Source organism: Sorex fumeus, unplaced genomic scaffold (genome assembly GCF_029834395.1).
Source record: "Sorex fumeus unplaced genomic scaffold, SorFum_2.1 ptg000044l, whole genome shotgun sequence".
Classification (NCBI taxonomy): domain Eukaryota; kingdom Metazoa; phylum Chordata; class Mammalia; order Eulipotyphla; family Soricidae; genus Sorex; species Sorex fumeus.
In genome coordinates this window covers 61140707-61166427 of record NW_026606101.1, presented here as the reverse complement: position 1 = coordinate 61166427, position 25721 = coordinate 61140707, and positions in this window count along the sequence as shown.

Sequence of the window (25721 nt, the reverse complement as noted above, 5' to 3'; positions counted from 1 at the left end):
CCAAGCTCCCCACATTCCAACCCAACTGTTCCTGCTATGTGCTCCAGTCTCTCTCTCTCTCTCTCTCTCTCTGTAACACACACACACACACACACACACACACACACACACACACACACCTCCCCATGCGCTTACCCATATTGTCTACTTGCTATTACCTGCTTCCTTTCCTTAGCTACTAGGGCCCTCAAACTCTATGCCCTGGATTTTTTTTGGTTTTTTTTTGTTTTTTGGCTTAGGGGCCACATCTGACCTGGGCTCAAGTTGGTCAGCTGTGTGTAAGGCAAGCACCTCAAGCACCGTGCCTCTAGCGCAGCTCTCTAACCCTAGCCCTGGAATTTTATTTAGTTAGTTATTTATTTTCCTTTATTTAATTAACTAATTTATTTTTTTTATTAGTGAACACCATGAGGTACAGTTATAGACTTACAAATTTTTGTGCTTGGGTTTCAGTTATACAATGATCAAGTACCCATCCCTTCACCAGCACCCATCCTCCACCACCGCAGGTCCCAGCATCCCTCCCACCCCCCCCCCCCGTCCCCCCACCCCACCGTGCCTCTGTGGCAGGGCATTCCTTCCCTTTTGTTCTCCCTCTCTCTCCTTTTGGGTCCTGTGGCTTGCAAGAGAGGCATTGAGTGGCAATCATGTTTGGTCTATAGGCTACTTTCCGCATGCTTCTCCCATCCTGGGAGGATCCTCCCAATACCCTTTATTTGGTGCTCCCTTCTGTATCTGAGCTTCCTTTTCCCCTAGCACATGTGGCTGGCCTCCAAGTCATGGAGCAAAATTCCTGGTACTAATCTCGGCCACTCCTGTGTGTTAGTCTCCCATTTTGTTTAGCCCTGGAATTTTAAAACATACCTTTTAGGGGCCGGAGTGATAGTACAGTAGGAAGGGTGCCTGGCTTGGGTGTGGCTGGGCTGGGATCAATCCTGGCACCCTGAGTCCTACTAGGAGCAAAATTTGAGTGCTGAGCCAGGAGTAGGACCTGGATACTGCCGGGTGTTGCCCTAATCAAACAAACAAACAAAAAAACAAACAACACCCCCACCCCCCAAAAAAACTTTTAAAAGGTAAGTCACTCCATTTCAGTGTGAAATTTAGCTTTGGGAACATCTGTGCATGATATATTTTTTAAAAATTATTTTTCCCAACTCAGGTATCAGGTGCTGAATGTTGTTGGTAGGTGAGAAATATCAGATGTTGGTAGGTGAAAAAAATCTGGCGTTGGGATAATGGATCTGTTGTCTAGAGTGGGTATGAGATTTCCCGTTGGGAAGAACGGGACAGAGGCTGCTATGTGATCAGACCAGTTGCTCTTAGAGAAGGGTAGGGGGTTGCTCCCCTAGTACAGGGCCCTCTCGGCCGACCCTGCCACCAATACCAGATGGGCAGCTGATGCTGCACTTTCTGTAATGTCAGCTTCTGGTAGTTTGGAATGTAGATTGGGCCATGAGGCTCCAGGATGTCAAAAATGAAAAAAAAAAAAAATCAGAAACATATCACGGGAGCTGTTCTTGCTTGTGGATCCTGCATCATGGATCACAGCGAATAACTTTCCTAGTCCTGAGAGAAGGACCCAGGCGGCCCCCAGGCCAGGTCCCCATTGCTCCTCTGGGCTTGCCTCTCCCCATTCCAACCAACCTAGTCATATCCACAGTCCTCTCAGGCTTCCGGAAATCCTGGAGGTAGGGGAGGCAGGCCAGGCGGCCTCTCCCGAGTTGCCAAAGCTTTCCCTCCCATCTGTGTGCAAACCAGACTTCGTTGGTGAGTATTCTTTTTGAAGCCACTGAGATTCGTCTTCCTGTTAGAGCAGCAATGGACAAAGGCCTGATTCTTCTCAGATACTAGCACTTTCTCACAAATAGGGAAAGGCAGGGCTTGCTCCTCAAGCCTGTGCTCTCCCTTAAACACAACATATTTTCACACTTGTCTATAAGTCCCTTTGCTTGTTTTATTTCACTCTGAAGCCCATTTTCTCTCTTAGTCAAGTATTCCCCCCCACTCTCTCTCTCTCTCTTCCCCCCACTTCCATCTTTCTAAATAAATTTTATTCAATAAACACTATTTTGCTTCACTAAGAGTCCAGATAGTACAGTGGGTTGAGTATTTGCCTTGCATGCAGTCAAGAGGATTTAATCCCCAGCACCTGATATGGTTCCCCAAGCACTATCAGGAGTAATTCCTGAGAGCAGAGCCAGGAGTAACCCTGAGCATCTCTGGGTGTGGCCCCCAAACCAAACAAAACAAAAATTAGGAAAGAACTGTTACCTTTCCTTAAGACCTGCACTTACCGATCTCACTGATGTACAATTTCTCTTTTGTTTAGTAGAGTTGTGTCATGGATAGAGACAAAAGTGGGACAGTTTTCCTAATCAGGAAGGGAAATGAGTTCATATCTGCCTTGGTCCTAACTTCGAGCTATTAGGAGAACAGGGCTGGGGTGAGCTCCTACGGTGCTTTGAGTAACCATTAGTGTGATGAGTACTACCGGTCACATGTCTTGGTATAGATGTTTGAATTACTGAAACCTCGATTTATTCAACAAACATGGGTTTTCTCACAATAAAATAGTCTCGGGCACTGAAAAGATGAAGTATTACCATGCACTTAAAATAGGGTTTGAGTGACCGAAGCTTAGCTTAATTTTTTAATTTATTCAAATCTTCTCTGACATTCAGCAGCTCAGTACTGTCTGAGTTATGACCGGGTTTAGGTGAAACAAGGTGGTAGTTTATTTCTCACTCATGGAAAAGTCCATGTAGGTGGTCTGGAGTTGATGTCACCTGCCTGGTTTATTCCTTTAGCCATTCATGTAATCTGTCAACAAATACACACTCAGCACCAATTAGACACCAGAGTTATAGCTATGTTTGTGTAGGGAGAGAGGAAGACAAAATTCCCTGCCATCACAGAATTTAGGTTTTATTGATCCAGTGCACGGCCACGATGCGGTAATGTTGAATGAGTGTTTCTCAACCTTTTTGTTTGATACCTGTGGACCAGAAGCAGTTCTAGAGGTGCTAGTTGAAAATTGCTGCTCTAGAAGGAATGAATGAAAAGGAAGAAAGCAAAAGAATGCGCTGCTCTTATCTTCTGTGAAAGTCTTCTGGAAGCCACACAGCTCTTTCCCCTAGGTTCTTGGCAATAATGATCACAGGGTCCTGCCTTGCTACGGGAAAAGCTGGGGAGTATGGTCCGTTAGTAAGAAAGAAGGGAATGGTGTCTGGAAGAGAGAGCAGTTGCTGAAGCCTCCGGGTTGTAAGTTCAAACCCGGGTGCTGCCAAAGTTATGAGAAAACAAGGACAGTCCTGCTAGTTGTGACCTGCAGCCCGAAAAGTTTCAGAGGGTGGCTGAGGGGCTTCAAGAGCTTGCCCAGCACTGGGGTCCTGAGCTTAATTCCTGGAGTTGTGCTTGTGCAGAGGTGGTTACTATAATCTGGGATCCCTAGCGAGAGACACCGGAAGGGGAGGGGAGGGAAGAGGGGAGGGGGAGGTGCTGGATTTGCATCTGAGTTGGAGGGATGCGAAGCAAACACCTTAACTCCTGTATTATCTCTCCAGCCCAGGGTGCCTGATTTTTGTTTTTGTGCACACCTAGAGGTGCTCAGGGTTTACTCCTGGCTTTGTGCTCAGGGGCCATTTCTGGTAGCGTTCCTGAGACATATGCTGGCCAAGGATGGAACTCAGGTCAGTGGCTTGCAAGACAAATGCTTTAATTCCTGGCCTATATCTTCAACCCTTGGTTGCCTGAATTTTAGCAGTTTTATTGAGCTTTGACTCACATAGAGTTACCATTTCAATTACACAATGTCACGGGTCCTCGTCTAGTTGGTATTGTGCCTCCATCTCCATAGTCCATCTCCATAGTCCATTCTAGAGGATTTGATTACCTTAGAAAGAATTCCTGTGCCTATTGAAAGTCAATCCTGCTAGTCCCAGGCAACCACTACTGGCCTTTCTTTCACCATCCACCTGCCAATAGTGACATTTTGAAACAAATGGCTCTTCCCACATGTTGGAAAACTGGTTTTATCCATATGGCTTACTATTTTCAAGGTGTTACTATTTTCAAGGTGTTTCTGTATGGTAGCAGAGATCTGTCCTTCACCTTTTCCACGGCTACAAAATATTCTACTGAACTGCTAGCTGGTCCTGGGGATACTCATTTATCCATCTGCAATGTTTTATTGCAGAGACCAGGAAGAAAGGGGAAGAACAGTCCTTGGAAACTAAAGAAAATCTGAGTTGACATGTTCAGAGCCCCAGAAAATTAAGGAAAAGAAACTCAACAATCACTTGTTTCCACATAGATTACCTGATGCCTTTACCAGGATGTCTCTTCAGGGATGGGGACCCAGGGGGCCCACATGGCCAGGGCCTCAGGCCGTGTGACAAGGATAGCAGTAGAGATGCTTGTCCTAGGAGGGATGGGGCTGTGGGGGTCCAGGTCTGTCACCTTGACTCTGGTCTCACTTTTCTAAGATGTGCTTTGAAGTTGAGAACTGCAGGACGGGCATGTAGTTCTATTTTGGGATCTGATTGATAGAAATGAACTGCAGGACAGGTATGCAATTTCTTCTGGGAAGGTGATTGGTGGAACTGAGCTGCAGGGTGTGTATGCAGTACCTTCTGGGGAGCTGATTGGTGGAGCTGAGCTGCAGGATGGGTATGCAGTTCCTTCTGGGGAGCTCATTGGTGGCGTTGAGCTACAAGATGGGTATGCAGTTCCTTTTGGGGAGCTGACTGGTGGAACTAGTGGGGGAAAAAATGTCAGATGTGCTGAACCTTTCTCATCTGCACATTATACCCATTCGCCTCTCATCAGGACTAGGGGCTTGCCGGCAGCCAGCTAGACCTGCTTCTCTCACCCAGAGGGAAGGGTTGTTACTGGCAAACCCGGAAGCTGGCTCTTGCTCCTGGTATCCCACCCCGGCTGCTACCCTGGCCCTTTTGCCGAGTCCCAGTGCTGCTTCAGGGGTGTGGTGGGAAGCTGCTGAGTGCCCAGTACAGAGCATACCTGGCCCGAGTCCTCTGCTGCCACATGGGGGCCGTCTAGGGGACAGGTCACAGACTGGGAGAGGTTGGGACTTTTCCCTGACTCTTGAGACCTTGCCTCTGAAGAGAGAGCTGCAAGGTTCAGAACCGTTAGGAGCTCGGATAGCATTGCACGGGGCCTGGCGGGGCAGGTTAAGTAATGGGCACTGTCCCTTGAGAGGTGAGCCCCAGGACACAGGGCTCGGTGAGGGCTGCGTGTGACTCCAGCAACCTTGCCCACTCCGGGGCCCTGTCACCGCTGCTTCCTAGACGAGCCATCCGGGAAGATGGTCTGAACTAGCCCAGCAAAACGCAGGAAGCGGCCGGCCCACTCCCATCCCGGCCTCCTCTGGCGGCTTCTATTCCCAGACTGCCGGGACCACACACCCTCTGGGCGGGGCGCACAGCCTGGCGGCTCACCCAGCTGCAGGAGCTGCAGGCTTCTTGGATGTTTATTTTATATCCTGTGACAGCCTCAGGCCAGGTCAGGCTTCAGGACAGATATTCCTGGGAACAGGATCTCGGAAGAGATAAGGAGCTAGCTTGTGATTCTTTTTTATAAAAAAAAAAATTTTTTTGCACTTCCTTGTTTTTTCATTGAAAAAATATGAACTGGGATGTGCTGATGCTAAGCTATCAAGTATTAGATCCCTTTTTTTTTAAATCATGTCTACAATCTTCCCAAGTTTGAAAGTTGGCCACTTCTTCTGTTTGAGGCAATGAATATTAGTTTCCTAATATATATTTAATGTGGATACAAGATAAAATTAAGTTTCTGGAATTTTGTTCTGATGTTTGAGGTGCTAAAAATACCATAGAAATTTTTCTTGCCAGCTAGAAGGGTAGAAAGACTTTGTAGATTGCTTATAAGACAGTAACATCTATGTCAGCTGATTAAAATAAATATTTCTTTTAATCTTAATATATTCATAAAGACACATTTGGGGGATATATCAACCTCTATATTCATCAGTATATTCGTTGATGTAGTATTAACAATTTTAATGAAATAAACAAGCAAACACAATTTTTCTAAGTGTTTCCAGCTGTGAGGTGTCAATTTCTACAGTTTAGTTTCTAGCCATGCTGTTATATTTAATAAACTTTATGTATACATTAAAATATTGCACTGCATTATGAAAATAGCCTTTTTTGGCCTATAGCAGCTATCTAATGCTTTCTGAAACTGGAACATGTTTTTCATTATTGAGGCTAACAGATCTTTTTCAGATTGCTTAAGGTTTGAAAAAGAGGTATACTAGCTTTGCTTAGTTATTTTTCTTTTGGATATGTGTGTGTGTGTGTGTGTGTGAATGTGAGAGAGAGAGTGTGTGTGTATACATATATACACAGACCTGTATTCATATATATACACACACTTATACTTTTAGACTGTGTGTATTGAAAATGCTATGGTAGATATTTTGTGTTTATTCAAATGATAAATGGTAACTTCTTGTACGAATGTGCAAGAGGCCTGTGACAGAACACTAAATTTTTATTGTTGTTTAAGATTATAAAAGTAGGAATGCAACAATTCCCAGTTTTTAAATTTCTTCTAAATTGCTTAGATTTGATTTATAATAAGTATTTTGTTGTTGTGGTTGTTTTTAAATAGGCTCATTACACAGTGGGCTCAATATATAGTGTATTAATTGTCATTGGTGAAGGAATGTGAAGCAGTTCACCATACTTTCAGTGGTTAGTGTGACAAAATCCAGTCCTCTTTTCAGAAAATAATTATGAGTTGATTTACTGTAGAATTATCTCTATTGTAATTGGATGGGCTGAAGCGATAGCACAGTGGTAGGGAATTTGCGTTGCAAGCCACTGGTCCAGCCAAGCCGGGTTCAATTCCTCCACCCCTCTTGGAGAGCCCAGCAAGCTACGGAGAGTATCTCGCCCACATGGCAAAGCCTGGCAAGCTCCTCGTGATGTATTCGATATGCCAAACACAGTAACAACAAGTCTCACAATGGAGATGTTACTGGGCCCTCTCGAGAAAATCGACGAACAATGGGAGGACAGTGCTACAGTGCATGTTTCTTGGGACTGGAGTGATCGTACAGTGGGTAGGGCACTTGTCTTTCATGTGGCTGATCTGGGTTCAATCCCAGGCACCACTCCGAGTCCCGGCAGGAGCGAAACTTTGAGCACAGAGCCAGGAATAAGCCCCTTGCATGTGGTTCTAAAAAAAGAATTGTTTCTCATGTATTTTGAACAATGAGGCTGAGGAGGTGGCCCAGTGGTAGATAAAAGGTCTCACATGTGGGAGGGTCTGGGTTCCGTCAGGCGCTTCCACCATCGACAGCAACATGTCAGAGGTATGGTCATAGAATATATGTTACAAAGTCAAGTTTTATCTGAATGCAAATGTATTTGAGCCAAAGGTCCAGTGGCAGAACCAGAGAGCACTATGTTGATTTCATGAACTCCATATCTGTCTATTGAAACTTATCTACTATCTTTTTTGAATACACAAAATGCATTTTTTTAATTAGTGAGACATACATTAGTGATGTACAGTTGTAGACTTACAAATTTTTGTGCTTGGGTACACAAAATGCATTTTAATCCTTTGTTTCTTTGGTTTGCGGACCTCACCCAGAGGTGCTCAGGGCTTCCTCCTGACTCTGGGCTCAGGGATCACTCCTGGCAGTGCTCAAAGGAGTAATCAAACTTGGGTTGGCCATGTGCAAGACAAGTGCCTTACCTGCTGTTCTACGGCTCTGACCCAACACGTGATTTGCAGACAGACATGGGCAGATGGGGTTCGATGACCACTCATGTCTGTGGCACAGCTGAGGAGCAAATGCAGAGCTGGACTCAGAGTTTGCTGATGTCGGTGGACCCCACGGGTGGCTCACTTAGTCAGGGGAGAGAAAGACAGTTACCTTCTCCCACTCCGCCTCTGCTACCTGGCACCCGCTGGGAAGGCTAGGACCAGTAAAGTCTTCGATGAGCCCCTGCTTGGCATAGGCCCTGAGCCCCACCAGATCCACCAGGTGACCGTTAAGCCACACCTGAAGTCCGCTTGGTCTTCTTGGCACGGGAGTCACTCCCACCACCCGATTTCGCAGGGACCCATGGACTCAGGCTGGAGAGAGGATTCACTCTTTGCTGGAAAGGAGAAACCAGTCCCAGGCCTTACCCAGGGTTTCCAGGGTTCTTGTCTCGCTCGCAGAAAAGAATTTCAGGAGTAGACAAGCAGTGAAGTAAACAGATTTTATTTGGAGGACTTTTGAAGGGAAGGAGGAAGAGAAAGTGGGAGAGAGTGGAAAGTAAGAGACAGAGTAACCTGCTCTAGGGGGAACATGGGCTTCTCCAAGGGCGGAGAGAGCCCTTACACACATCCCAGTATTAGACAGGAAAGCATGAAAGTACACATCTCAAGAGGGGAGATGCGGGTGACACATGTGCTCAGCCACATGGGCACAAGCAGCACATGGGCTCAGGCAGCATATACGAGCCCTTCCTTTGTCCAAGGTGTCTTTTTTGTAGGCTCTTCTCAGGTCTGGATCACATTTTAATCAGATTGAAGGAGAGATCTGAGGGTTTGAGGAACTTCTTGGGGAGAGGTCCAATCTCCTCCGGGTCTGTTTTCTGTATCCACAGGGTGGATCAGTTTTAGGATTTTCCTCCCAGAAGTTCTGTTAATCTGAGTTCCAACAGGCCTTTCCCTGTCTACCTGCCTACATCAAGACAACACCTGACTCATCAGTTCCTAATTCCCCAAGCTCAGGACCTACTGAGGGAGGGCTCTGTCTCTACAGGTGGGCCTGTCTGTAAAAGAAAGTGCCCATGTGCAGGAGACCTGAGAGGCAGCTCAGCCTGTGCTTAGGGCTGGCAGACCCTCCCTCACCTAGCAGAACCTTGGGGACATCTCTCCCATGGGAGCTTGAAGGTTTTTGAAAGCATCCTAGCAACTCAGATTCAGCGCCTACTGGCTTGCCTTCTCGGCTGTCCCAGGAACTGGCTAAGCAATCTTTTTTTTTAAATGTTGTTTTATTATTTGAGTAAAGGTCATGATTATCATTTCAGTCACATGTGTGCCGTTTTGGAATACACAGTGTTCACCCCTCACCACTTCCCAAGTTCCGCTCTGCCATCCTTTCGACCCCTCTAGGCAGTCTCTCTGCCCCTCGCTTCCCCCAATTCCCACTTAATAACAACTTCATAATAATTTTCGTTTTGGAGCTCAGTGATCTCATTCTATACTGCCCAGTTCCTTTGTTTTGCTTCTCTGTCCGTGGATGAGTGTGATTCTGTGATATTTGTCCTTCTCCCTTTGATTTATTTTTTGGCTAAGCAGACTTTATTTGACATCAACTTTGGAAACAACTTTCCAACATCAGCCTCATCCTCTTCGGCGGATATGAAAGGGCATAAGCCAATCACATGTGAAGCCCTGGGTGCAAGCCCCAGCAAAGGCTGGTAAATAAATAAATAAAAACATACAACATATGGGGAAACTGGGGATGTGACTCGTCTGGAAGCAGTGCCTCATCGGTGTGAGAATCTGGGTTCCATCCCTCTCCTCCTCAACCCCCACCACCAGCTGCAACAAAACCCAGATTCAGGGGCCGGAGTGATAGCACAGCGGGTAGGGCGTTTGCCTTGCACGCGGCCGACCTGGGTTCAATCCCCGGCATCCCATATGGTCCCCCAAGCACCGCCAGGAATAATTTCTGAGTGCAGAGCCAGGAATAACCCCTGAGCATCTCTGGGTGTGACCCAAAAGCAAAGGAAAAAAAAACCAGATTCATCGTAATGGGACTTCAATACTTGAGTAACTGAGCAACATTACAGCAGGTAGGACACTTGCTTTACCTGCAACCAACCTGGGTTCTATCCGTGTCATCTCATATAGTCACCCAGATACTGCCAGGAGTGATCCCTGAACAAAAAACCTGGAGCAAGCCCTGAGCATTGCTGGGTGGGGTCTCAAATCACAACAATAAAAAGTTCCCCAAACAAACAGACAAACAAAAAGAAATCCTTTTCTGTCTGGCCCTGGCCTGTGTGGACTGCCAACTTATTCTAAGCTGCCTGCCTGGACTTCATCAAAAGTGACAGCAACGGGGGCCAGAGAGAGATGACTCAGTGGGCTGCAGGACACGCTCTGCCTGCAGGGGACCCAGGTGGGATTCCTGGTATCTCACAGCCCCTCCCTGCCAGCCAGCACCCCCGAGAGAGTGACCTCCTAAGCACCGAGTCAGAAGTAAGTAACCCTTGAGCAACGCTGGATGTGACTCCAACACAAAGCACAAGGAACCACAAAAGTGACTGTGACTTGGAGATGCAGCGGTAGGGCCCATGTTTGGGCTTTCAGAGTATGTCAGTACTTGGCATTAAGTCATGAAGTTCTACCGGGAAAACATGGGCACTCCCAGGTACCATTTTGGGGTCCGAGAACACTGCACGGGAGAGCGTAGCATCAGCTGTCCCTTTGAAGTGTCCTTGCAGGCAGGAGTCTGACCCCAGGCCCGGCCTCCAGGCTGAGCGTGAGCCTCTGTGGGTGAGCGTTCAGCCCTCGGCTACCAACCGGCCACACAGGGAAGGGGGGAGGGGCAACATGATACGATTCAGACGTGAAGCAAACCCTACTGTCTCCATAGGGATGTAAAGCAAATAGGGCTCTTGGTAGAGGGAGGGCGGGGGGGGGGGGGCAGGAGACTCCTCCCTGAGACTCCTCCCTGGTGCTCAGAGGTGCAGGGGTTGGGGCGGGGGACTCTTTTTCAAAGTGGCTGGGGAGTGCTCCTGTCCCGCAGACAGTGCACGCAGACCAGAGCAGGGCAGATCAGATGTGTCAGCTCCCCAAAACAGCCCCCCTCCCCCCGTCCACTTTTCTGGGCACCCCCTTCTCTGGGGCAAAGTGCTTCTACTCAGTGGGAGCCTGAGAATCAATCACGGGAGCCACGACCTCAGCGAGTGGGCTGTCGCCTCAGCCCTCTCCCTTCCCACCATTACAGAGCGGGCCAGGCCCTGCCTGCTGCCCCCTTCACCATCGCAGCCGGCGCCCAGGGTAGCATCTGTGTGCTGGCCGTCGAGGGGACAGTGAGCCTGCCCAGACCGCAGGGCCTCGTCCTAGTCTCTCCCTCTGTGTGGCCACACCCAAGGGTACTCAGCGGCCAGTGCTCAGGAGTGAATCGTCTGAATCAAGCAAATCATATGCAGTGCCAGGATTGGAGATGGGATCACTGCCACACGGGAGGGCCAGAGCGATCGCACAGCAGGGAGGGCGTTTGCCTTGCACGCAGCCAACCCGAGTTCTATCCCCAGCATCCCATTGGGTCCCCCAAGCACCGCCAGGAGTAGTTCCTGAGGACAGAACCAGGAGTAACCCCTGAGCATCATGGTTGTGACCCCAAAACAAAACAAAAAACCCAGTGCTACATGTAAGGGATGTGCCTGTACTATCTCTCCAGCCCCCCTCCACCCCCCCCCCCCGCCTCACTTCCTCTTTACCTGGTACCTATCCTGAGCTCCTCTCTGCTCCCCGAGGCCCACCTCTTCCAGAAAATCTTCCCTCCTCTTTAGGGGGTCCCCTCCCCCTGTACTGCGGGGAAGGGGCCGTTCTGGCTCGGTGCTGGGGGAGGACAGGCCATGCCGGGGATTGAAGCAAAGGCTCCCAGAGGCAAAAGACCCTTTCCGGTTCTGCGTGCTCTGGCCGGGAGCGTCTTAGGCTTCTTGTCCTCTTGGCTGCACCCAGGGGTGCCCCCAGAATGCTGGGGCATCGCCCACCCGCGTATCAGCTCTCATGGCCCTGCTCCCTGCGCCGTCTGCACGTAGTGGCTGATGCACGGGAGATGCAGGAGAGTTGTGCTCCCCGCTTGCCCCCTCAGAGTCCTCTGGGGGGCCAGAGAGATAGTCTAATGGGTAGGGAACTTGCCTGGCACGTGGCTGACCTGGGTTCAATCGCTGTCACTCCATGTGGGCCCACCAGAGTGATCTCTGAGCACAGAGCCAGAAGTAAGCCCTGAGCACTGTAGGGTGTGAGTTAAAATGAAAAAAGAAAAAAAAAAAACCAAATCCAGATTCCTCCCACTTCTCCACTGGAGTTTGGACACCCACCTCTCTCCTGCAGGACCCATGGGGCCAACCCACATAGAGTCGGTTGCCACTTCTTCCAGTTCTTGTCTCTCACGGGGTCACTTGGCACCATGTCCAGATCCTCCTGGAAGGACTGGTTGGTTCTTGGCTGGTTCTTGGCATCTCCTGAGTGGGTTGGGGTCCCACCAAGCCTGTGAACCCCCAGACCAGGGAAACGTGCACTCACGTCGGAGGGTTTCTCAGGCACGAGACACCGCTCACTCCAACCCCATCCCTCCCGGACAAAGTCCGAGTATACGGGAGGTTCTGGAAAAGGGCAACGGCTTTCTGGGTGATTGGAGGAGCTGGAGGAGGGGCGTCTGGGGACTGGGGTGACGGGAAAGTGGGTGCACCAGGCCCTGGGCTGTTCATTTGCTGGTCAGGGCATGGCCTTCCCTGAGCTGGACAGCAGGGAGCTCTCTGCAGGGGCCCTTGCTACATACCCACCGTCATGCAAAGCACCTTCACCAGAGGGAAGAATCAAACCAAGTGCCTCCTTCAGCCTCCAGTAAGGCTGGGAGCAGAGAGTTCCTCAATCCTCATCAGCCACACCAGCACCTCCACGCCGTTGCTGCTTCCTGTCCCTTCCCTTAGTCGCTCCCTGCGGGGACAGACTCCTGGCAAGGATGCTCACATCCACTGGTGCGCGGCACATGTGGCAGCACCAGGATCCAACTTACAGCTTCATGGCTGCAAGGTGGGTGCCTTTAGCCACTGTGTCTTCCCATGAGCACCCCTGCCACTCCTCCCCCCTACACACACACACACACACACACACACACACACACCATTTTTTGAATAGAAATTAAGCTGCCTCATTTTGTTTGCCCAGGGGTCACACCCGGTAGTGCTTAGGGCTTGCTCCTGGCTCTGTGCTCTGGGATTACTCCTAGGGTGCTCTGGGGTCCATACATGGTGCCAGGAATTGGACGGGGGCCAGCTTCATACAAGGCAAGCTCCTTACCACCTGCACCTATCATCTCTCAGACCCCCGAATCTGCCTTGTTTTCCCTGGAAATTCATCTTTCATTGGATGCGCAGAGCTGCCTTATCACTCGGTAGTTGAGGACACAAAAGCCCAGGGAGATTGAAGGACTAACCTATGATCACCCACAGGCTGATGGGTCATGTGTGCGCGCATGTGTTTGCATGCATGTGTGCCTGTGTACATGTGCACACGTGGGTGTGCATGTGCTCATGTGTGTGTGTGTGCATGCATGTGTGCTTGTGTGCTTGTGTGCATGTGTGGTGTAGGCTGGGAAGCCACAGAGGTTTCTCGCCGTGCACTCTCTTGCAGGGGACAGAGCCCACGCCTGTACGTGTTAAGTGCGACCCCCCCGGCTCCCAGCAGGCCCACCTGCACTTGTCCAGGCCTCTGCCTGTGGGGTGCCTTCATAGGTGTGGATGTGTGGGACGGGGCTGAGACCTCCCCCGTGTGTGAGCATGTGCCCTGGGTGCGCCCACACGTGTGTGCACTGGCAGCCGCCCCCTCCTCGGATGTCTTGGCTGTGGGTTTGACAACTGAAACCCAGCTGTGCGCTGGCCGGGAAACATCCGCTGTGGAAACCGAGGAGGAGCTGGCGGTCCCTAAAGAGGGGTTCCGCATGCCGCCAGCAGGCGCTCCTGGCCCGCGGCCTAATTCCCTGCAAATGCTCTGAAAATCTGTTTCTAATTTGGACTCTGCCTCACCCCCGCCCCCACCCGCCCGCCCCCTCCCCCAGCTTGCCTCCGACCAGTCAAATTACGCTGAATAATGACTGCGGAGGGGAGAGTGCGAAAGGTCACCCGTGGGCGCTGGAGGGTGTAATCCTGTCACATTTTAATTTACGCGGGAATCAAAGCCCGTCCACCGCACACACACAGCCCTGGCCACGGGGCTCCCCCAGGCCATGCCACCCGTGGAGAAGCTGGAGAGAAGCCCCGGGGGTGGGTGCACGCACAGATGGGCCAGGGTTCTGTCCGTACAGAACTGGCCCCTTGTCCAACTCCTCCCAGCTCCTTTCTGGGCTTCAGGGCTCTGGCGGGTCTTCCTGTGTCTTTTTTTTTTTTTTTTTGGCCTTTTTTGGTCACACCCAGAGACACTCAGGAGTTATTCCTAGCTCTGCATTCAGGAATTACTCTTGGCGGTGCTGGGGGGACCATATGGGATGCCGGGGATTGAACCCGGCTCAGCCGTGTGGAAGGCAAACGCCCAACCCACTGTGCTATCGCTCTGGCCCCTCTTTCTGTGTCTTGCAGTCCTGGGGTGCAGCTCCCAACAGGACTCTGCCTCAGAGAGAGAGAGATGGGGTGTGTGACAGTGACCAACACTGTCGCCCGGAGCCAGCAGCTTCCTTAGAGGAACGGAGGAAGGAAGGAACCTTGTCTGTGGGAGGCGGTTTGAGGGGCATTCGGTTGAGTCATTCACTGGACCTATAAAGGATACACACATGCTTTTGTTTGTTGGTGGGGGGGTCACGCCCTGCAGTGCTCGGGGGCTGCCCCTGGCTCTGTACTCAGGTGCTTGGGGGACCCTGTGGGATGCTAGGGATTCGAACCGGGGTTGGGTGCATACACATAGTCAAGCACCATCCCCACTGTACTCTCCGACCCAGGACACACATTCTTGGGGGGAGGGGCTGTTCGTTGGGGTCCCAGTGGGGGCGGGGGGGCCCCGAGGCTGGGCATGTGTGTCTGCAGCGACACTCACCTGGCCCAGGTTGCGGTTGGCTGTGACCATGTGGTTGCCGAGAGCCCGCCTGCTCCCCTCACCGCCCCGAGAGACCGTGTCTGGCGTGCGCCCCAGGGGCTGCGGAGGGGGCTTGGCACACCGCCCACCTCTCAGCTGGCTCTGTAACCGCAGGGAGGTGGGGGGTGCAGCCCTGGGGGCCGGGGCCGGGAAGCCGCCAGGCTGTCAAGACTCTGGAGCACACGTTCCTCCATCTGCCTGCAGAGGAAGTTGGGGGGGCTGCTTGGAGGGGGGTGTGGAATGACACCCCGAGGACTTCTGCTCCCCTCTTCCTACCACACACCAGACTGCCGGGGCCGGCCACCAGGAAGCCTGGGGAAGGAAGGGGAGGAGGGCCCCACTGCCTGCCTCGAGCCCTTGCTCCGGCTCCGATTTCATCCCTTTGCCTCTCCTCCCAGACGCGGCCCCAGATACAGACTTCCTCCCAGGATGGACGCTCCATGGGATCCCAGAAGGCCCCTGTGAGGCCAGGGAGGCAGAGGCCACCGTCTGAGCCCCGGCCTCCTCTTTCTGACCTTCAGGTGGCTGTCTGACCGCAGAGGAGCTGCCTGCTGTTCAGGCCCAGAGCTTCCTAGCCCCTGGACATGGCCCCACGTCTCCTTCGCTCTGGGTTTGACCCCTAGAGGGTGAGCGGAAGCGAGCTGTTCCCCTCGAGAGACTGGGCTGTAGAACCCTCCCGACAAACGCTCTTCCAGTCCTGTCTCTTCGGGTCTGGAGGGGAGACGGGTGCCCCAGTTGATCCTGAAAGCCGCTGACTTCAAACCAGAGTCTGGGCCGGGTGGGAGCTCAGAGGGCCCACTGGGCATTCCAACCCTCTGTTTTGCAAGTGTGATCACACACCCCCAGCTCGGGGCCCCACCCCTTCAACTGGAACCCCAACAGGCCCCCCCATAAAATAACGTTTGTCCTGGATCAGAGAGTACAGCAGGGATGGCGCTTGACCATTTGCATGCACCCAACCCCAGTTAGAATCCCAGCATCCCACAGGGTCCCCCCAGCGCCTAAGTGCAGAGGCAGGAGGTTGAGTGATCTCCAGCACCACCCGGTCCCCTGAGCACTGCTGGGTGTGCTTCTCCACCTGCCCCAGATTAAAAAAAAATCAATCAATCAAAAAAAAATCAATACATACATAAAATGCAGAGTATCTGTCTGTCTGGGTTCCTGAATGCGTGGATAAAGATGGCTCAGCCTCTGGAGCCAGTCCAGCCCCAAGCAAGAAACAAACCCATCTCTCCTTTCCATGTCTTTACACTTTTTATTTTTATGGTGCCAGGGATGGAACCCAGGGCCTCCTGCATACAAGTCAAGCACCAGCTGCTGGAGCATGTCCCTGGCCCAATCACTGTATTTTCTTGGAGTTTGTTCTAGCCCGAACCTGCCCCAACTGAGTAATTAGGAGTGTCCCCCTCTTTACTGAGTGAAGGAACTGAGACTCAGAGAGGGGAATTGCCCAGGTACAGAGTCTGGGGCCTGAGGGGGCACTCAAGGGAGTGAGTGCTGCTTGCATTGCGGGGGGGAGTCCTGTCTTGGGTCCCCAGCATGGCCAGCATGGTTCTGGAGTAGCCTCTGGTACCACTGGCTAGAGCCCCCCAAACAAATATGAAGCTTTCCTGGTATTCAGGTCTCATATGAGACTCTCCCAGAGGGTGTCCCGTCACCGTCCCATGGTGACAGGGTACCTGGAAGCAACGGGCCATTCTCACCTGCTCTCAGACTTACAGTTCACAGTCATGAATGCAGCTATTGACTGGGAACCAATAGATGCGAGCCAATGACCAGTGATCAATGGACAAGTTTATTCAGAACAAGCAGTGATTCTATAGAGGCAAACGTAGGCATGTGGCGAGGGGGGATGCAGGAGGGGGGAAATCAAAGGTTGCATGACAACGTACAGGTTCAGGAGAACCCAAACGCAGCGTCTCCAAGCTCTCTAAACAGAAACAAAGCTTCCTCTCCTTAAAGGTCTCCTCAGGCAACCGTGAAGGCTTCAAGGGAACCCGCGTCCCCAAGCCCAGCCAAAGGTGAATTATTAATGGATACTATTCTCTGGGGAGCACCAGGCCCCCTGGCATCAGTCCATTGCCATTGTCTGGACGTAGTGTCCGAAGCCGTTGCCTGTAGGAACCAGGCGTGATCTCGCAGGTGACTCAGTGCAGTGGAGCTGCGCCCCAGTGGTGTCACAGCAGGATTCTCGAGAGTCCCACACGCCAGTGTAAATTCACCAGGCTGCTTCTCTGCGACTCTTCCTTCTCTTTCTCCTCCTCTTCTTCTTCCTCTTCCTCCTCCTCTTCTTCTCCTTCTCCTTCTCCTACTCCTTCCTCTTCCTTTTCCTCTTCCTCCTCCTCTTCTTCTTCTTCTTCTCCTCCATCTTCTCCTTCTACTTCTTCTCCTTCTTTTTCTTCTTCTTTTCCTCCTCCTCCTCCTCCTCCTCCTCTCTGTATTCATATATAAGCTCACATAGGTAGTAACTATTATTATTTTGATTTTGAGTCATGCCTAGCAATGCTCAGGGGTTACTCCTGGCTCTGTGCTCAAGGAATCACTCCTGACAAGGCTCAGGTGACCATATGGAATGTCAGGGATAAAACCCAGGTCAGCCACATGGAAGACAAGTGCCTTACCCACTGTACTATCTCTCTGACCCCAAGCTTCTTTGTTTTGTTTCTGTTTTGGTGGGGCCACACCCTGGCTATGTGCTCAGAGATCATTCCCATCATGGGAGACCCAATGGGATGCTAGGGATTGAACCTCGGTTGGCTGCATGCAAGGCAAGTACCTCCCACACCACCTGTGCTATCTCTTTGGCCCTACAGAGTGTTTTGCAAGACTCACAGCACAGATGCACTTTGGAAACTTGTAGACACTAGTTTCATGTCTAGGATGGATGGAATTGTACCTCTCCCAGCTCCAACTGAAAAACACATATTGACATTTTAACTCACAGCTCCTCAGAAATACAAACCAGAGGCCCCAGTGGGAAATAAGGTCTTTGTAGTCTTCATCAGGATGATATGAAGGCCTTAGGGGGGACCCTCACTGTAACTGGTGTCTTTAGAAAAAGGAAAATTTAGTTCCAGGGACAGGCAGGCATGGAGGAAACGGGGTGTGAGGGCAAACACTTAAAGGAAAAAAAGCCACACCATGGTCCCCATGGCAACCCCCAGAGGCTGGAGGAGGCCAAAAGCTTACCCCCTCCCCAGAGCGTTCAGGGGGTGTGGCCTGCCAACGCCTTGATCTCTGTCCCCCCAAACTGAGAGAGGAGCGCTATCGAGACAGCACATGGGCTGACACGTGCTTTGCCTCTGGGAGGACTTGCTTCCCCATGTTAAGTATCACATGGTCCTCTGAGCATCAAACTGGGTGTAGCCCCTGAGCACGGAGTCAGGAGTACTCTCACCACCCTCCTAAGCAACAACAACAACAAACCTGGAGAGATAATACAGCAGGTAGTGTACTTGCCTTGCATGCGGCCAACCTGGGCTCCTTGTCCAGCACCTTATATGGTCTCCCTGGCCCCATCAGGAGTGGTCCCTGAGTGCAGAGCAAGAAGTAAACCCTGAGCATCACCCGGTGTGGCCCCCAAACAAAACAGAACAAAAAGCCCTCAAATACGAAAAACAGAGACAAGACATTTCTGCTGCTTTAACAGTCTGAGCAGTTCTGGGGACGAGAAGCAACACCCCAGCACTTTTCAAGGCGGAGATTTCCGGACTCTGTGACCCTATGGCCCCACAGCCAAGTGACAGGCCGAGGCAGCTTCCATTTACCCAATCCCCAGCAGGAGGAGGAGAGAGCCTGGAAGGCCGAGCAGAGACGCAGAGGGTCAGCTTGGGAGTGGGGGTAGGAGGCGGCACTGCCCAGCTCAGCCCCCATGAGCATTCTGTGTTTGACTTGTCGGCTTTTCCATTTCTGTGTGTGTTCCCCGATGGACACCAGCGCAGGGAGCAGGCAAGGCCGATGCTTCCCTCCTGGGCCTCACTGCCAGCTCAGCCTGTTCTTCTGGCAGGCAGGAGGACGAGAGTTTGAGAGGAGAGTGAAGTGTCTCAAGAGCCTGGCCAGTGGCTGGTGCCCAGTGCTCAGCACCATGGCATGACCACGTATGACCACTGCTGTAATACATAGCATGTCCAACTTGGCCTCTGAATTCTGCTCTTCACTATTAGTGTCACCTTAAGAATTTGCTTCCTCTGTTTTGATTTCCTTCTCCATTCGACAATAAAGCAATGCCTATTTGTTTTTTTTTGGGGGGGGGGGAGGGGGGTGTTGTTGCTTGTTTGTTTTAAGAGTAAAATCAGGCCATAGTAAATGAACATGTGAGCATGAGTTTTATTACCATGTTGTCACTGGATGAACTAGGGAACCCTTAGGACTGGGTTGAAGGAAAGGTCAAGGCAGCTCTGGAAATGGACTTGATGTGGACGGACAGGTTTTCACAAGAGGGGGCTGAGCTCATTGGAACATCCCCAATCCAGAATCAGTGGACAACTCATTGAGCCACAAAAAGCTCCAAGATTAGGCTTGGATCACCTGCAAAGGCACACTTAGACATGTTGATGCTGGAGCAGCGAATTGTGTTAATTAACCCACATTTAAGTACGCGCCACTGTGGGTAGAAGCCAGCGTTGATGTTTCATCAAGATGTCCTTTTCTTAGAGATACCAAATAATCTGATTTTGCTTACTCCAGATTTCCTTAGTGTCTCTCTCATATTTATATCCACAGGATTGGGAAAGGAGGAATATGTGAGAAAAAAAATAAGATAGGATCCTATTTTTATGAAAACAAATAAGATCAGAGAGAGAGGGAGAGAGAGAGAGAGAGAGAGAGAGAGAGAGAGAGAGAGAGAGAGAGAGAGAGAGAGTACACAGATGCCCATGCCCATGCACATGTGGGCTGATATATATCATGTTGATTAAACATAGATAAGCCTCAGGAATAAAACACCATGACTGTAAACATCGCCTGGTTCCAGAGGGCAGGATTGGGGGTGCTGAGGTGGGGGGAGGGGGATACTTTCATGACTTGCCTCCTAAATGTCATACTGGTGGTGTTTGATGAAAAGTAACAAAAAACATATTTCTCAGTATAGTATGACTGAGGTAAGTTGAATGAGCAGCATCTCGGGGGTTGGTGCTTGGCATTCCATACCTGGCAGGGGGGGTGATTAATAAAGAGTCCCAAGCCCCAGCCTGTTCAGCTGCTACCCTAGGACTACCCTTTGAGAGAAGCTGGTTCTGAAATTGCAAGTGTAGCTTTGTATTGATACTTTTTTTTTTTTTGCTTTTTGGGTCATACCCTGTGATGTTCGGGGTACTCCTGGCTCATGCACTCAGGAATTACTCCTGGCGAAGCTCGGGGGACCATGTGGGATGCTGGGAATAGAACCCGGGTCGGCCATGTTGGCTGCGTGCAAGGCAAACGCCCTACCCGCTGTGCTATCGCTCCAATCCCACAAGTGTAGCTTTGGGTCCCACTGGGGTCCCTCTTCCTTTGAGACTGGGAAATCTCTTTCCTGGGGGCTCCTACTGGCTGAATTTCCTCAACCTTACAGGTGCCCCATGCTGAGCTCCCGGTATTTCATCATGACCAGGTATTTAAACTCAGGAGGAGGCCTGCCTGGGCCAGGCTCCAGGCAGCAGGTGGCCAATGCCCAGCGCTGCCATCTGTCTGCCAAGCTGTGGACCACGCACCTGCTCCATCCAAGACCACTAGCATGCCCCACTGGGGCAGCGTTCACTCAGGGCAGAGGTGCCATAAAATTTTTTATTAGGGTCTAATTTTAGCCTCTGAGTCTTCCTTGAAGGCTAGCCTTGGTGCATTGGTGAGCACTCAAGAGGTCCAAAGCACTCATTGAGTCAGAAGCTGATCCTTGATACTTGCTTTGCCATCTGCCCAGGGGAATAAGAAGAGTGTTGACCTGAAAGGGTGAGTGGACGCTCACGGTGTTGTGTGTGAAGATGCCCTGTGAGCTGTGGAGTCTTGTACCTGAACTTGGATGCCATGAGATACTTCAGGACACTTGATGTGCTCCAATGTTTGGCCCATGTTATGTGACATCTCCCCTACACCGACCCTGTTGCTGGGACTTTACTCATATCTAGTCATTCAACAGCCCGTGGATGAATGTGCTATTATCCAATTCCCACTTTCCAAATGAGAAAGATGGCAGTGAGGAGAGAAGAACTTTCCCCAAACCTCTCAAGCTACATCCCCCCTTGATGAGAATCTTAAGAGGAACAGGATCTTCACCAAAAATACAGATAGATTTCCCCTCTTTTTCTCTAATACTTTAACACCTATCAAAGCGAAATAGATGAATAGGTAAATAGTTCAGGGGATAGGGGATAGGCACTGGATGTAGCCAGCCCCGAGTTGATCCCTGGCTCCACATGGCCACTAGCATTGCCAGTGTAGTCCTAGTGCCCAAAATCCCCAGTGCTCCTGGGGTGGCCCAGCTAATCCCCCAGACCATAAGGCCTTCGAAGCATCACATCCTCAGGCATGTGCAGTGAACAGTTAGTCAGGCTAACTGAACGCTGGGAGGTTCCCGGTGCCTCCTGAACAGTGCTTGGGAGGCCCCACTGACCCCTGCAAATGTAAACTGAATACAATAATAATATCCCATGAGTTCACACTATCAATTTCATTAATTATCAACAATGGCCAATCTTACCTTTCCTCTCTTTGAATTATTCTGTAACAAATCCCAGATATCCTGTGTACCTGCTTTTCATTTTCTATTTTCATAATAGAAATTCTTTACAAAATATTAAAGGGAGATAGTGCAGCAGGTAGGGCATTTGTCTTGCACGTGGCCAAACTGAGATGGACCCTTGACACCACATACAGTCCCCAGGTCACTGCCAGAGCTGATCCCTGTGCTCAGGAGTAAGCCCTGAGCACCTCTGGGTATGGTCCAAAAATCCAAAACCGAAACCAATGGGATGGGGGTGGCCGGAGGGACCCTGGGAACAATGGTGATGGGAAATGTGCACTGGTGGAAGGATGGGTGCTCAAGCATTGTATGACTGAAACGTAATTATGCAAGTTTGTAACTGTATCTCACTGTGATCCAATAAAATTTATTTTAATAAAAAAGAAAAATGGAAGATAAAAGACAAGAAAAACTTAAAAATAAAAAATATCAAGGAGGCAAAGGATGTGGTTCAAGTGGCAGAACAGTCTATGTTCATACCACCCCAAATGCATTCAGTCTACGAGCCTTGCATGTACTGAGACCTGAGTTTAATCCACGGCACTGCATGGCCCCTTGGTCACCATTGGGTATGTTTCTGGTAACCCCAGAGCACTGTTCAGCTAAGGCCCAACACAGACAAAAAAATAAATTAAATACAACTATAGAACCATCAGATCACACCCATTTTTGATAACAATTTTGTAAATCTTTATATAACCAGTTGCTCACTCAGCATTATGATTTCTCTAATACCTAAGACATTACAAATCTGTTTATTCCAATTGGAAGGCAAATAGAATTCCCTTGGAGACAGGACCTTTCGCATTTTTATAAAGCATTCAGTCACCTCTACTTTTTTAAATGTTTGTTTGTTCACTGTTGCTCCTTGAGTAAGCTGAGTCCCTCTCTCTGTAGTGCTCAGCACAGTATGGATCCTCCTGATAATACCCCGATGGTGTGTGCAGGGTTGGGTTGTGTTTCCTTTGTTCCTTAGATGTTTCCATGCATTGGTAGTTGCAGTTGGAGGCTACTTGGTTTGTATTTTGCCAGAACATTTCCTTAGTGGTGTCTCTTCCTCCCTCTCATCCCACCATTGAAGCTGTCAATGGGAAGAAGACGCAGAAGGAGTTGATGGGGCCCAAAAGGCATTTAGAAAACCCAAGGGCTTTGCCTGTGTCCACTGTTTAGTTGGAAAGCTTCCCCCTGACAGCGAGAGTAGCAATAACACCATCTCACCTTGAATGTTTATATCAGGCACTATTTTGATTGCTTTTAACACTGGATCTTAATTTCTTCCTCTCAACCATCCTATGCAGTCAGTACCAATCTCCGTGACTGTAGGCTGGTACTTTAGATTTCTACTATCATGTAAAAAAGGGGAAGGAGGCTTAGAGAGATTAAATCCGTTGCCCCAAAGCTCATTCCACTGTTGGCCAGAAAGCTCAGTTGTCTCCTGGGAGACCTTGATTTAGGGACTCCCCGGACCCATTATCAGCAGTTTGCTTTGAAATGCTGGTTTCTCTCCCAGACTGACCTTTCAAGATCTCAAAATAGTGAGTCAGCCACAAATTCCTCTTTTATCTTTTAGGGAGTTAGCCTGTCGGGACAGCCACTCACATCCAGATTTCATCCTCAAGGTCCTCTAGTAGACATAAGAATGATGTTTTCTTGTTAGGTGATACTGTGCAAGCCAGATCTGGGGAAGGGGCCCATTTGCCTGGAGCCCTTTGGCCTTGTGGGGAATGACTATTGATGGTCTTTATCTTGATGCTCAAGGACCAGTTTCCTGCTGAGGCAATCTGCTAAGGCACTGTTTAGTTTGATGACTTTACAAAATTCCTACTGGTCCCCCCACCTCATAAAACCCACCCTCCACTCTGCAGACCCAAGAGTAAGAACTCTGCCATCTTTAGCCTCAAGGTTGTAACTAAACCCAGGAATACCTCTTGGATAACACTCTTTGTACTTCCTAGGGCTGTCGATGGTCTCAGATCCCACCCAAGAAAGGGAATAAAAAAATCCATCTTCAAGAACCAATCCCCAACACTCAACAGCTTTGAGTCAAGACATTGCTCTTGCAGAAATGTGGAGAGGCTGGTGGCCCTGGGGAGCAGGCATTGGCCAGGCACGGGACCTGTGACCTAACTTGCTGACTCATTGCGAAATGAAAATGTGGGGATCCTTGTTCAAAACACAAGCAGCATTTCCAAGTAGCAGTAATAGACATTAAACCAAATAAGGGACCCTTGTGGCCACGGTGGCCTTTGATGGTTCTTTGGAACATATCATAGACACTTTTCTAAATGGAATTGTGTTTGTAAAATGAGATAAATTAGGCTGAATTGAATGTGTCACTACTTTTAGTTGTAGCTCAAGTTACTCTGAATTGTGGAATATTCCAGATGGAGGTGTGTGTGTGTGTGTGTGTGTGTGTGTGTGTGTGTGTGTGTGTGTGAGAGAGAGAGAGAGAGAGAGAGAGACAGAGAGAAAGAGAGAAAGAGAGAAAGTGTCCAAGGGGAAAGCTCTGGATATTTGAAGACCTCACTTTAGCCATAATGGTGCTGTGACATTGGCCTCAGGGAGAGGGGTTAGAGCAAGCAGAGGGGGAAACACCTTTATCAGCTTGGTCATGTTGACAGAGCTGGGAAAGCTAAGGTCCACAAAGGCGTCTTGATCCATTCAAGAGGCAGAGAAGGTAGGGTGAACTGCGGCAGGGTTGGAGAACGTGGATAAGTGTGGCTTGGATTCCTTTAGAAAAATGGCAATGCAGGGAGAAACTGGTGTGAGATGGGACTGAGGAGAAGTTACTGACTGTGAAATGTCTGAGGCTTTGAAATGTCTGAGGCCCAGGAGACTTCTTTGAAGAGAGCCCACAGCAGAGTGGAAGATTCTGGCACAACTCCAGCCTTCACTTCTATGGGGAGAAGGCAGCTGGTGTCTGGGCAGTGTCACTGGGGACAGCAGTGCCCAGGTATGTGTGTCAGCATCTCCTTCCCACCAGCTGCCTCTACAGGGTCTCAGAGGTGCACCCTTTAGACCTTGGCGGGTGAGAGACCACATTGCCCAGCAGGGTCACATTCACGCAAAGAGCCAAGGGGACTGCTGCTGTCTGGACACAAAGTCCTGAGTTTTGGCTCAGGGACACAGTACAGCAACGCGGGTGTGTGCCAAGCATGCACCCAAGCGAAATTGATCCCTGGCCCTACACAGCCTCCTGAATGCTGGATGTAGCCCTGGACCCTGTCATGTATCCCCTGTGTGGGTGCCAAGGTGCCCTACATTGAGCCTGACCGAGAATCACTAGGAATGGCCCTGGACCCCCAAGTGTTCTTTGGAAGCCAAAACTAATGAAATGAAATAAAATGGTGGCTTTCCCTCTTTCTGCTGGTGGCATTCCCTACAGAAAGGGCTTGCCTTTCCCTGGTGGCTAGGTCTAGACCAATAGGGAAGACTCTTTGTTTTTCTTTCCTCTTTCCTGCTGCCTCATGCAACAAACTTATTTTTGTTTTGGGCTACTCCCAGCGGTGCTCAGGGCTTACTCCTGACTCTGCACTCAGGGATCACTCCTGGCAGCTCAGGGACCATGGGGGGTGGGGGGTGTCAGGGATCGAACCCAGGTCAGTTGCAGGTGAGGCAAGCGCCCTTTTCCCCGTACTATCGTCTGGCCCCATCAATACCCCTTGGAGGGAAAAGACACCAGGAACAAAACCACCCGGTAGTAGCTCTCAGTGATTGCCAATGAGGTTGCATGTGGGAGAGCTCACACCCAGAGCTCTAACTGCCCACGGTCAGGTTTCATGGCTCCCAATACAGTGAGTTCTCAGATAACACTGCCTGTTCTGACGCTGATGAGAAAAAACAATGCTGGCCCACGCTCAGTGTGTCTGTCTGGACTGTTCTAGGGTGACAGGAAGCACCACTGTTATTCAAGAGACTGATGTCTTATGTGTCCTTTGGCCTACAGTCACAATTTTCCCCAAACCCGCTGACAGTGTTAAGTCAACTCTGCCTGTATTCGCTGTGAGGTCTTCCACAAGTCTCTTAGCTTTCTAGTGCCCTGATTTCCTCATTGGGAAAACAAGGATGATATTTTCGGTAGTTCGGTTATATGAGTTGATATAAGAAAAGTCTTCCTATCTCATAAAAACTTTATTTATTATTGAGA